At 39.8% G+C, this 13,243-nt stretch overlaps 1 protein-coding gene across 1 annotated transcript in view; it reads right to left on the bottom strand.

The window, feature by feature from the left end:
• Positions 1–12,437, bottom strand: part of LOC140238035 (uncharacterized) — a 32,233-nt gene extending 19,796 nt beyond the window's left edge. Inside the window, exons 1-2 of the mRNA XM_072317961.1 lie at positions 12,338–12,437; positions 12,155–12,244 (exon numbers count right to left, since the gene is read on the bottom strand). The gene's annotated coding sequence lies outside the window, so the exon portion shown is untranslated. The remainder of the gene's footprint in view (positions 1–12,154; positions 12,245–12,337) is intronic.
• Between the last annotated feature and the right edge of the window lie 806 nt (positions 12,438–13,243).

The following is a 13,243-nucleotide window of genomic DNA, read 5'->3' as shown; positions in this document are numbered from 1 at the left end:
AGGAAGCACTCCTTTTGATCTGGAAAAATATATGATATATTTTATAATGAAAATCATGGAATTACACGTTTTGATTCTATGAGAGTTTCCTCGAATCCCCATAAAAAATAAATTCCAGTCACTGATATCTATTTCCCTCAAATCTGATCTATCTATTATTTCTTGCAAAGTTCTTTGAACTTGTTCACAAAACAGAAATATATGCACATACGTCTCGTCCTCCTTTAAAAAAAACAAACAAACAAACAACAGCCATGATTTATCAGATACAAATCCAAATCTATGAATAGAGGTGTTCTTTAATGTATACGGCACCATGTAGTAACTTATACAGCTGTATCGAAATTCTCTGTACTTACGACAAATTATTGTACATATTACAAACACATACACGTTCACACACACACACACACACACGTACTCTTTTATCGTGTATTATAGATGCACAACACCTTTTCATCAAATTCGATGCTTTTTCATCAATATCCCTCACACACACACACACACACACACACACACTCACGCACCAACCAACTACATGTATAAGGCATTCACAGAAACACGTCAAAAAAATACGTCGCCTTTTATTCTCTGGTCTCTCCCTCCCCAACCAACCCCCCTCCCCCGCCTGCAGTCTTTTTCTTTAAGCGTTTGCTTTTATGTTTGTTTCATGGTTTATTTTTCCCGAATTTTTCAAGGTTCTTCTCTGGAGTTTTCTTTTACATGTATTTCTTCTTCATCCCCTCCCGCTACCCTCTTATTCGTATCTCTACTTATTCCTTTCGTCTCGTTTTCGTTGCCCTGTTTATCTTCATTCTATATTTTCCATCTCAATCATTACCTCGTTATTTTCCCTTGTCTTTCTTTCGTCTTCTTCCTCAACAATTCATCTCGCTGCTACATGCTGCCTTCTCTTGTTAATCACATCGTCCCCTCCTTCTCCCTCTATTTCCTCTCTTTTTCTGCTCACTTTCCTCCACCTCATACTGGTTCCCAAAGCTTTCTGCCTCATCCCTATCTCAGTATGTTCCCTTTCACAGCGAGAGGGAGCCCTGAAAAAAAAATGCAATCTGCAAAAGGGATCCATCGACATTCAAGCTAACAGAAGTTGACAGGGATGTATGTGGGAGTGCTTATCCCAGGATAAAGGGATCCGAAACGAGGATAGAACGGATCACTTGTAGAGTTCGAATGCCGCAATGCATGGAAGGGGATGGGTGCATATAGAGGGAAAGGATGAGCATTCTGTCGGTGAGTCCCGCCCATTCCAGCAGGGCGCAAAGATGTCAGTGTGATATGTCTATCCCTTGGGCCAACGACAACAAGACTTCTTCTGACAATGGCACATAGCTTCCAAAGGAGTCTTCCTACATATACTTTACTAAGGATGTATTAATGACTCTCGATTATAATACTCCCTTTTCCAAAGTCGACCGACCTCCTCTCACTGTGTTGTTTGAGCTACTCAAACTTTTCTGCTCATAAAAGTATAAAAGTATACAAAAAAAAAAGAATAAAAGATTGGTGGGAGAAATGATATGAAATGGCAACTTAAGCCTGGGAAAGACTTGGCGAATGAACTTGCCCGACATTCATGTGATTTTATGAGGCCATGATAATACCTACTATGAGACTTCCGGCATACGGAAAGAGAACAGAAAAAAAAAACAAGAGACCCGCGGGTCTAGCGCTCACCTGAGTATCGCAAGTTCACCTTTCACGCAGTCACTAATCTAAATTATTCACAGCTTTACTAAAATTTGACCAGGCATTCTCAAGTAGAACATGAAAATGTACAATAAGGGCCAAAATTTTTAAAGATTCCTTAATTTGGGGGTATTGGGGCCCCCTGGGGCCCACTGGGTGGGGCATGGTGCCCACTTTGATAAATTGAGATCCTGACCCCCTAGGGATGCTACCTGCCAAGTTTGACGAAAATCCATCATGAGGTTTTCAGGAAGAAGATGAAAATGTACAATTCAGGCCCCCATTTGGACCTTCCCAACCCCCCCCCCCTGCCCCCAAGAGGGGCACCCCTGGATCTGCTATGAACAAACTTGAAACTACAGTCATTAATGTACTCACTCATAGTATTATCTTAGCTTATCTTAGAGAAGATTTTTAAAGATTCCTTCATTTTTTTTTTTTTTTGGGAGGGGGGTTTGGGCCCCCTGGGGCCAACTGGATGGGGCATGGTGCCCACTTTGATAAATTGAGATCCTGACCCCTAGGGATGCTACCTGCCAAGTTTGACGAAAATCCATCATGAGGTTTTCAGGAAGAAGATGAAAATGTACAATTCAGGCCCCCATTTGGACCTTCCCACCCCCCCCCCCCCCTGCCCCCAAGAGGGGCACCCCTGGATCTGCCATGAACAAACTTGAAACTACAGTCATGAATGTACTCACTCATAGTATTATCTTAGCTTATCTTAGAGAAGATTTTTAAAGATTCCTTCATTTTTTTTTTTGGGGGGGGGGGGGGTTGGGCCCCAATGGGGGCCCCCTGGGTGGGGCATGGTGCCCATTTTAACAAAATGAGATCCTAACCCCCTTAGGATGCTACCTGCCAAGTTTGGTGAAAATGGGTCATGGGGTTCTCAAGAAGAAGATGAAAATGTACAATTTAGGCCCCATTAGGACCCCTCCCCACCCCCCTCCCCTGGGTCCCAAGGGGGGCACCCTTGATTCTGCCATGAACAAACTCGAAACTATAGTCATCAATGTACTAACTCATAGTATTAACTTAGCTCTATCACTTCTGGTTCTAGAGAAGAAGATTTTTACAGATTCCTTAATTTGGGGGGGGGGGGGTTGGGCCCCCCTGGGGGCCCCCTGGGTGGGGTATGGTGCCCATTTTAACAAATTGAGTTCCTAACCCCCTAGGGATGATACCTGCCAAGTTTGATGGAAATCGGTCTTGAGGTTTTCAAGAAGAAGATGAAAATGTAAAAAAGTTTACGCACGACGGACGACGGACGACGCACGACGGACGCCGGACGAAGGGCGATCGCAATAGCTCACTTGAGCCTTTGGCTCAGGTGAGCTAAAAAAACCCAACAACCAACAATTCCACATTCGACCGGCCAATTTTGACTGACCAGACACCTATTCTAATAATAAGTCTTGTGAAACTGAAAGTTTACAAATCTTTTTTTTTTCTTGGTCTCATCTCAAATATTTAGGATCGTACTTTATAAAACGTTAACATGCCTGCTGTTTGTTGAACTATAATCAATATGCTCTCTTGAGTATGACGTGACACACAACGTTTTGTATAGCTTAAATATACAATGACGTCATTAGAGTACTTGAGAATATCAAGGGAAGACAGAGGAGACGCTAAAATTACGGGCTATTATCAGCTATAACAACGCCCACATTATTGTTATCTTTTTTTTTCTTAAAGCAAAGTGAAAGTGTCGCTCTTATGATACCTAGTATATTTTTATACACTTTCATTGTCACATAAGTTGCTTATATACTTGATGAATATAAACATCATACGTACATACACACATACATACATATACACACATACATGCATACACGCATACACCCATACATACATATACACATACACCCTCACACATACACACATTGACATCAAACGTACAAAAAATTATGATGCATACTTTTTCCTTGTCAAAAACAAACAAACAAATAAACAAACCATAACAAAACATGCACGCACTTCCTGGGAAAAACGGAAACTCTTCATCTTACCATTACTTTTCATTTCTATATGGGAAACGAGCAAGTTTTCCCCTGGCCAAATGACACGCGGCTAAATATTACTTTCGATGTGATAGACCTACCACGCACACATGTGAGTCCTGCGATTGGGTGACATACGATTTTATTTGTTCTTTTTTTGCCACAACTGAAAAGCATTTTGTGGTAGGCCTAAACATTATTCTGTGATAACAAATAAATGAAAATGGAAAACAATAAAATGGTTTGGGGGAATGTGTTCATGAGTACTGTAATGTGATATAATCAGTATAAGTGTAAGTATAAGTACAAGTATAAGTGGTAGTAATAGTAGTAGTGGTAGTAATAGTAGTAGTAGTAGTAGTATGTAGTAGTAGTAGTAGTAGTAGTAGTAGTAGTAGTAGTAGTAGTAGTAGTAGTAGTAGTAGTAGTAGTAGTAGTTGTAGTAGTAGTAGTAGTAATAGTAGTAGTAGTATAGTAGTGATAGTAATAGGAGTAGTAGTAGTAGTAGTAGTAGTAGTAGTAGTAGTAGTAGTAGTAGTAGTAGTAGTAGAAGTAGTAGTAGTAGTAGTAGTAACAGCAGCAGCGGTACAAGTATAGTAGCAGTAGCTAGTGGCAGTGTAAGCTCAGTAAAAGTGGCAGTGTCATAAACCAGTAACACTAATAGAACCAGCATCAACAGAAGTATTTAAGTACGCTTATTACAGTGGTCGTGATATTATATACATAGAACTATAACAAGCACTTTAAAGGTAGTATCAGTAAAGTAGCTATACACTGTACAGAGGCAGTCTCTACTTATGACCTATTAATAGCCACGAGTAATCGATTAAAAGTATAGTCAATGTGTACAGTTCAATACACTCAGCACAAACAAAAAAGAAAGTTAACACTTTTTCCAGTTCATATTTTTCATAAAAGATTTTGATAAAAATCATTGTGTCATATACCATATCAAAGGTTATCTAATTGGCTATCAAGCTGGTAGGTTAATACAAAGGAAATGTTACGCATGAGTGAACAAAATCGTTTTTGTCCTCCAAGGTACAAAAGTAAAACTGCAGAAATTGACATTTTGTCATTCATTTTCAAATGCCCTTCAAGATAGCAATGATTTAAAAAGACCAATCTAACATAATGAGAGACATGAATGAAATAGCAACAATAAGTTTTCATTCCCTTCTCTATCTTATCATTCTCAAATAAAAACAAAGTAGGAAACTAAAAGGGGAAAATAATTTTCTGTCGACTCAAACTTCAAATGACATAGGGAGTAAGCCGCAAAGGTGATAAAATGGACAGAATTTCTTTATTTCATCCTTTTAAATTAGAAATTTAAGAATTAGTGCGACAAATCTGAGAATCAAATATCATTCTCGATTTTCTTGATTGAAATAGTACATGTATTTCAAATTTCTACCATATTTGTTAATATCGCTTCTTCTCCAATGCCATTTGAATTTGGATTTGACAGATGATTTATTTTTCTCCATTTTTTTTTTTTGCCTTTATTTACCTTTGGGGGCTACAAAGGTGATAAAGACATATGGGTCGATCTTTGCAAATTGATTTGGGTTTCTTATTGTGTTAAATTTGTCTTTTGTTCTCACTATTATATGGAAGAGCACATACGCATGAATGGCAACTCATCTATTTTTGCAATTTTCACTTTTCTGCCTTGGGAGAGAAAAGCAAATGTGTTCACTCATACGTAAAGTTTGTTTTTTATTGACCAACCAGGCTGATAACCAATGAAAATACTTTAACATGATATATAAAACATTAACATCTAGCCATATATTCTATGAGAAATATGAACTTGAAGAAGTGTTTACTTTCTTTCTTTCTTTCTTTTTTGCTGAGTATAGACTGCATGAGAGGAAGAGGAGAAAGGAGGAAAAATGAGTTGCAAGCAAAAAGAGGACAACAAGGTGAAAGAAAGGAGATGAAAATGAAGTACAACAGTAAGAGAAGTGAAAAGAAAGAAGGAATAAAGAGTTAGGAGAAGGACAGAGGAGACGAGAACTGGAGACATTATTACAAAAGAGAAGAGGGCGATTAGGTACTGTACACATCAGACTGAATGCCTAGTGTGTGACTGTGTCATCATACTAGAAAATGCGTTACACATTTCCGCTGCATGTTATTTAGCGATGTAAATGACCCAATAATTCGTCTACAAAGATTATGTGTATAGACGAATCGTAATTGGGTGTTTGTTTGTTTTTTTTTTTTGTATAGATATGTATGTGTGTATACGTGTTTCTTTCTCTCTCTCTTTTTCCTTAAGCCTCCGTGGTGTTATTAGTTCAGTTCAGTAGTAGTAGTTATTGTCCACGAGGAGACTGCAAAATACAACCTTGTCTTTTCAGCATGTCTCCTCCATTTCCAGCAACTCTGATTTTGATTCAGTAAAATTATATCACCAGAAGGTGATGCGCAGTATTGTTAATTCACAGTATTTGTCTTCGATATAACATTGCATTGATATTGTGTTATGTCTATAATGTTTTGTATTGTTGGAAATTAAATAAAAAGAAATGTAAATGGAAAAAAAAGTGTTGAAAAGAAACAAAGAATTCCGAAGGGGACACCTAAACAAACTTGTTTATCAATTCCCAAGTCTGTGATAACCGATGAAAGGGGATGGCGGAAGGTTATCGTTTTCGGTCATACGAGGTCACAGAAGAATTTTCGGTCATACAATGTGCCAAAGATTCCGTGTGATTGATCACTCCACCGAGTCTCTTCATGATTATGGAAATCATAAAACAGTAATAATATACGATGTTTCGAGCTGGGAAAAATTGCCTTGTCTTGCGTCGGGAAATCTTCAAACACACCCTGTAAATTTATGGTCATGACTTTTGCGTTTTAAAACAGTGAATTACTATTCCAAACGACAAAATTGTCACATTTTACCACCAAAAAAAGTGTCCTCGGCCTATATAGGCTCGTATGGACACACAATGACAAAGAAGGGGTTGAGTGATAGGTCTCTATTCCCCACCTTCCTGGATGCGGTATACTGTACAAGTGCAAGTCTAAACGCTAAAGGCGCAGGATATTGAGAGCAAAACGAAATTCCGCCTTGCTTCGTTGATGTCTAGTACCCCTAAATGGGGACCATATACTACTGGGCAGTTAGTGTTCAACCAAAAAAGTCCTCCAGAGGTCACCACAAACATCCTTCTGAGTGAAAGTTTTCAAACGGTGCATGTGTAGGCCCATAGCAAAGCTCATAAAACTGCGACTTACACCTCAGGGTGTATACTCATTGGATGTGGACTGGCAAGTTTACATTACAGTTTCCAAGCGACAAACCCTCACAAAATCTGTCCAGAGTTCAAACTCTGGCAATTGATTGTCATTAGAACCACTTTCTCCATTATGCAGTTTATATGAAGTACGCCAAAGAGTAGATTGCGTCCCGCGGAACCAATAGGAGGGGAATCGTTATTCTACATTTGCCGTTCGTGTGGTCCGTCGTAATTGAATTCTTTGAAGAGTGATATTCTATTTGTACTTGGTTCGGCTTCTGTTTGAGGTTTCTAGATTGGACTTGGACCGTGATCAAAGTGTAGACGAATTGGTTATAAGTCCAAACACCGTCCCAAGCACGACCTCCTCTGCGGCGCCGAATGTAATAGAATCCCTAATTATCGTCAACGAGTATATTTGGGACGCAGTCAGCGTGACTGTAAAATAAATGAGATAGTCAATAAAGGTCTGTGATACTTTCTGATCTTCTCAATAATGGCAGACTGAAATAACTAAATTCTTACAAAGCGTGACGGCTACTCATTTCTTCTTCATCCTCTCCTTTTTCTTCTTCTTTTTCTATTTCTTCCTCTTTTTCCAAAGACTTATAGTTAATTTGCCTTGATGGGCCACACAGGACTCTTCAAAACTGAAGCGCACACACCTTGAAAGAACATACCTTTTCTCCTTTTCTCCACATTGTTTTACTAACATTTTTGTTTTGTTGTTTTTATGCTTTTATGTAAATTTTCTACAGAATTCACTTCGTAGGACCTAGGCCACGTAGTAATTCAGGTGTTCGAAGACTATAAGAGTTTGTATCTTCTTCTCATGAAGACTACATTGATATTAAATCGATACAAAATATCTCTAATAACGCATCATATAAAACATTATATATATGAAGCAGTGCGTGCGTTTTTCCTCTTTCTTCTGTAAGAAAACATTGCCGTTTCTTCTTGTTTGTCTCACATTTCTCCTTTTTCTTTTCCCTTCTACTTCATACAAACCCTTACTAACATTCCCATACGCAGGGACGGGAAAAATACACACACACGCATCGTCATGCAAAGTATGTCGTCAGATTCATCGCATACTATATATAAAATGCATATTCCCCATTTCGAAGTTTATTAACCCCACTAATGGCGCACTTTGCCAGGAAATCACCCCGGGCATGGAAGTCGGTCGGTTCGCTTGGTCTCATTACCCCAGTTAATGTAACAAATCACCCCTCCCAACCTCTACCACCCCCTCCCCCTCCCCCCCCCCCCCCCTCGCCCCCTTTGTCATTCAAGACTTCCGGTGAGACATCGAAGGAAATATGAAAATTCTGCTGCGGCTAACACAAAGCGGTTAATTCACCTTAAATGACATGCACTTTGTTGGTTTTCAGTTGGCTGGCGACGATTCAGCTTTCGACTTGTGTATTGGAGCTGAATAATCTTGACTATATGTAGTTGACGGTGGCAGTATTCTTAAGCACAATCCGTTCAGCTGGGAGAGGTTTTAGCCCTATTGTGGGGAAGTCAAAACTATTAGCGATGATTGACAGCCGATGTATAATATGCCACAGGTTAAAGCCTTCTCACAACTACGAGCCTCTTGTCCTCTCTCCAACTCTTGTTCAATCAGCCCCCCCCCCCCCCTCCCTCCTTAAAGAGAAAGATAGAAGCCCGGGACAGAAAGAGCTGGGCAATAAAGAATATGAAGAAAAAAAAAACCACAAAAGCAAATTGAAAGTATGACAGTGAAATGACAGTAATGAAAATCATGATTCTAGATAAAAAGAAAATTATCGATATCTATCCTGAGTGTGTTATTAATGATATCAAGATCATTATCAAGTGTTTGCCACCATGTAAAGATAGGTATGCTTTATGTTAATTTGATATTCTATATCAATCAAAAACCTATCACTCAATGATATCGATAGAATAGGTGGACAGACAGATATCTATCTATATTGTGTTTCACATCTGGATTGAATGTCAGCGTACTCCACGAACAAACATAGAATTACATTGATTAATCTGATAATCATAAGCCATTTTAAGTGAGGTACTTCTCCTAAAATGGTAAGAGGGCAGACCGCTAGACTTTCTATCCGACCGCAGCCACAACCCAGACTTCGGGTGGCTCACTAGTGCTGTATGCAACCAGCAGTCTCCACATCTTTTTTTTTGGGGGGGGGGGGGTGGGGGGAGGGGGAGGAAGGGAATCACGCTATTTGCACAGTCTGCTGCCATATTTGTACAATGTAATGATCGATTTCGCATAATGTATGCTCATTTCAACGTCGCACCTCTGCGGACCTCACTCCACAGAGTGAGAAACTTTGTATGATGATTGGCACACTATTTACCACACGAAGGTTTCGTATGCTGTGCAAAACGGTCCTAAACGCTGAACTTGGAAACGAGGAGATGTAATAGCACAGCGCGAAAAGCCTTGGCTATGGATAAAATTTTATATGTGCGTCGAGAACGTCATTTCGGGAAAAAGGTTAACGTCAGCAGGACGTATTAAAGGGGATGTGGCAGAAATCGCCACCTGCGCTTAATTCCCCCTGGTGAAAGGCAAGAGCACCCTTATATAAATTCGGTGTACAAGATGTCTTTCTCGATCTGAGGACAGACGCGGACAAAGGAGAAACCTGTCTGCATGCAATATCATAATGCAGCCACGCTGAAGGCAATTTATTCAGAAACTGTTTCGCATAGGCCTATATAGTCTTGCATTATGCTGCCGCGCCGTTACTAGTAATTGAAGCATCCTCATTAGCCTGACATTCAGACGCACGTCTTTCACCGGTACAAAATGGTGCCGTGTCTGACTATGCCTTTCGCCCAGAAAGCGGTGCGTCTTATCCACAGTCATCTAACTAGATGCTTTCTGATCCCGCTTTAACTGGGGGCAGGCAGCAACTTCGTTATAGAGAGGAAATCCGTAGTATAAAGATACCCGGTACTCCTCATTCGATGCACCTATGAAGGCGTAGAGAGACGCAAGCATGAAACTCAAACTAAATACACTCTTTGCCATCATGTCTTCCTGTTTGGGCTTATATTACTCTCTGGGCAGTATAAAAAGCCATTTGGAAATGGATATTGCGCATCCTTCCGAGCAGTGATGAGTAAATATTTCAGTCCATGGAGGCTTTGGATAATGTAACAAAAATATCCGACAGATGTTTTTCAAATGGTTGATTATGCACATCTTCATAATAAACATGGCTCATACAGAGAACCAACCCCCCCCCCCCCCTCAGGAAACTAAAACTAAAAGTACTTTAACTCGAGGAGTACCTATAGAGTACTAGAAACTACAGTATAAATGTGAATTTTATATGCATTGTTTTGATAAAGTATCTTTGTTTTCGAGGTTATGATTGCATCAGAAGCAAGGCTCCAAGCAGTTTCACTGTTAAAACTTGTCACATTTTATAACATAGGCTCGCCTAACATCTTCGGTGAATGATTAATATGTGGGTCATTCTTTTTATATTCCTCTGAACATTTCCCAACGATTGTTTGTAACTATAAGTGTGTGGGTCTATAGGTGCTGATGCATGCAGGAAGCTACTTGTAAGAAATGAATGATCTCCAGTACATTCTGCGCTCCTGCCCAGTCTCACAATTGCAACCTCTAGGGCCTATACTATATCTTTTTTTTTTTCATCCAAAGCTTTGAATCAGTTGTCAAGGAAAACGATTTCTCGAGGAAAAACATGTTAATAATAAGATGAATTATCATAACGATGCTTGAACCACCATTACCACATGAATGTGGTATTTGATATTCTTGACTTGATACAAGTGAATTACTCAAGAATGAGGAGTATTGAAGTTTAGTTCATCCATTCGAATGCATTTCAGAATGATGACTATAGAAACTAATAAACAACGTACTATAGAAACAAAAATAACCAAAAACCATCAGAAATGATATCAGATATATAGAACACTGGTACACATATATTCACGGGGATCGAGTATGAAACAGATTCCTGTTTGGGTTGAGATAACTGAAAGAAAGAATCCATTAATGATGTCAAAACTTGAACTAAAAACAGTGATATTATTGAACAAAATCTGAAGATGGTCATCATATAAATAGGCCTACCTATTATTATATATGGCGTAAAACGATATTCAACCAAGGGGTTTTCTGATAAAAATATGTTTTCCAACACGAGCTAGAATGAAGCTTCGGTATAGACCTGCTGGTTTTGGCAGTATTATAAGAGACTGATGATATGACATTAACCGTTTGACATTACGTTATTACAACAGTCACGGGCACAGTCACAGCGATGAAATAGCAATGGCATAAGAGCAATGAAGATGTTTGGGGCAATAAAAAACGAACAAATAAACATAGTGTTGTCCAACATCAAAATAATAATGCAAATAATTCACTATATACAACACCGGTCTTGTTTGCCCGTGATTATCTTCTCCGGAAATGTATGCGTTAGTTTCCAGTTATTATCGCTTCTGTCTAGTGTAAATGCGTGAAAAAAGATTACAGCTAATCTCATATAGGCCTAAACTGGCAAGCATATAATCTCATATAGCTGGAGCGCACAATTTCATTCGCTTAATTCCTATGCAAATCTGAGGTTTCAATGCGACCTTCTTTGTGGATCGATAAAGACGCTTTGTCCATCAATCAACGTGGTCCTTGGTTGAAAAGAAATTATCACACGTTCCGAATTCCCTGATCAATATCCACAACTCTACTACAATTTAGCCGGCTTAAACACTGCCGGGCATTATATCAGCATATTACAAAGCGCGGTTTCTAGCTGTAAACAAATGGACGTGTGTCCAAGTCAAGTGAATGAATGAACACTGAAGTACATGTATGCATATGCGTACTCACCAGTACCCATGCACTGGTTAGCATACTAATCATGCTAATGAGTCACTCCGGTGAGTAGCCCCCTTATCCAAGATACTACCTTCAACAGTAGCATCAACATCGTGCTTCAAACATCTGAAATGTTTGAATAAACAAACGAGGGGACTGCGACGAACGCAGCTGCGCCATTCGACCCCTTATGCATGCGCTCCTGATGTTATTACAGCTTGTCATCCATCACGCATCGCTGCGATTATTACTAGCTATACACCTAACGTAACCTACCTATACTGCTCTCGGTATACAGTACTTACTTCACTCCGCCGCCGAGCTGCCGGGGCTCTCCTCCGTGTGGATTAGGAAAAACTGCATTCAGTCGCTAACGCAGTCGATGAAATATCAGCCTGAAAAAAAAAAGGAAACAAAAATCGTTTACGAACAAATGCTCAAAAATTCACATGTGAATTTGTCCTCCTCGATTTACGGCTCTAACGTACTTTTCAAAATGTGGTGGATGTAGTTTTCCAGGATACAAGAGCAGAGAGTCACTTACACGCACGTTCATCTCATCGATAGGATTTCGGAAAACGTCGTGTGAAGAAGTTGAGGGCTTTAATCTTGGCGTATCCTCCCCCTGGTGTAACTCACACAGAGGATGGCCGGACACGCAACACATACACACACGCACACATTTCAACATCACTACGCGCGGAATGCTGTTTGATCGCTGCTGCCTCACTCACTGGCCATACATCACTTTGAACACTGTATGGTATGCCTGTGTTGTTCTCATTACCACATTCATAACTCCCCACTGCGCGCGGACGAAAAATTGGTAACCTCCAATATCACAAACGTCAGGGCAAGGATCAGTTGCGACTCTCCGCCGACAATTCCGCCTACCCAATTTCAGTCAATATCGGGATGACATTTACACATGATTTACCTTGTAAATTATTCGATCGCAGCTCGGTTTCCAGATAACGGCAAATCGCCGATCGAGAAATTTACAAAGTTCAAATGGGTCAGCTCACAGAGATATCATTTTAATATAAACAATCTCTCTGCTCCATAGGCGTAGCCAGGATTTTTTAGAGGGGGGTGTTTAACCCTATTAAGCCCAAGCTATTTTGACCCCTCGCAGGCCCAGGGGGGGGGGGGGGGGCACATTGTGCCCCCCCTTTATAACTTTTTTATTATTTGATGTATCATTGTCATATTTGGCACATGGGTAGAGTAACTCATACTCTACACGACTGTACAATTGAATTTTCTCTAGGTCACCCATGGAGGGCGCTAGTTTCCAAAATATAAAGAAATACATAGGAAATGTGCTAAAAACATGATTTTTCTGCATAATTTCTTTATCCCCATTATATATGTCTTATCATAGACCAATCATT

This window comes from Diadema setosum, chromosome 14 (genome assembly GCF_964275005.1).
Source record: "Diadema setosum chromosome 14, eeDiaSeto1, whole genome shotgun sequence".
Taxonomy (NCBI): domain Eukaryota; kingdom Metazoa; phylum Echinodermata; class Echinoidea; order Diadematoida; family Diadematidae; genus Diadema; species Diadema setosum.
This window is presented reverse-complemented; position numbering and strand designations above follow the sequence as displayed.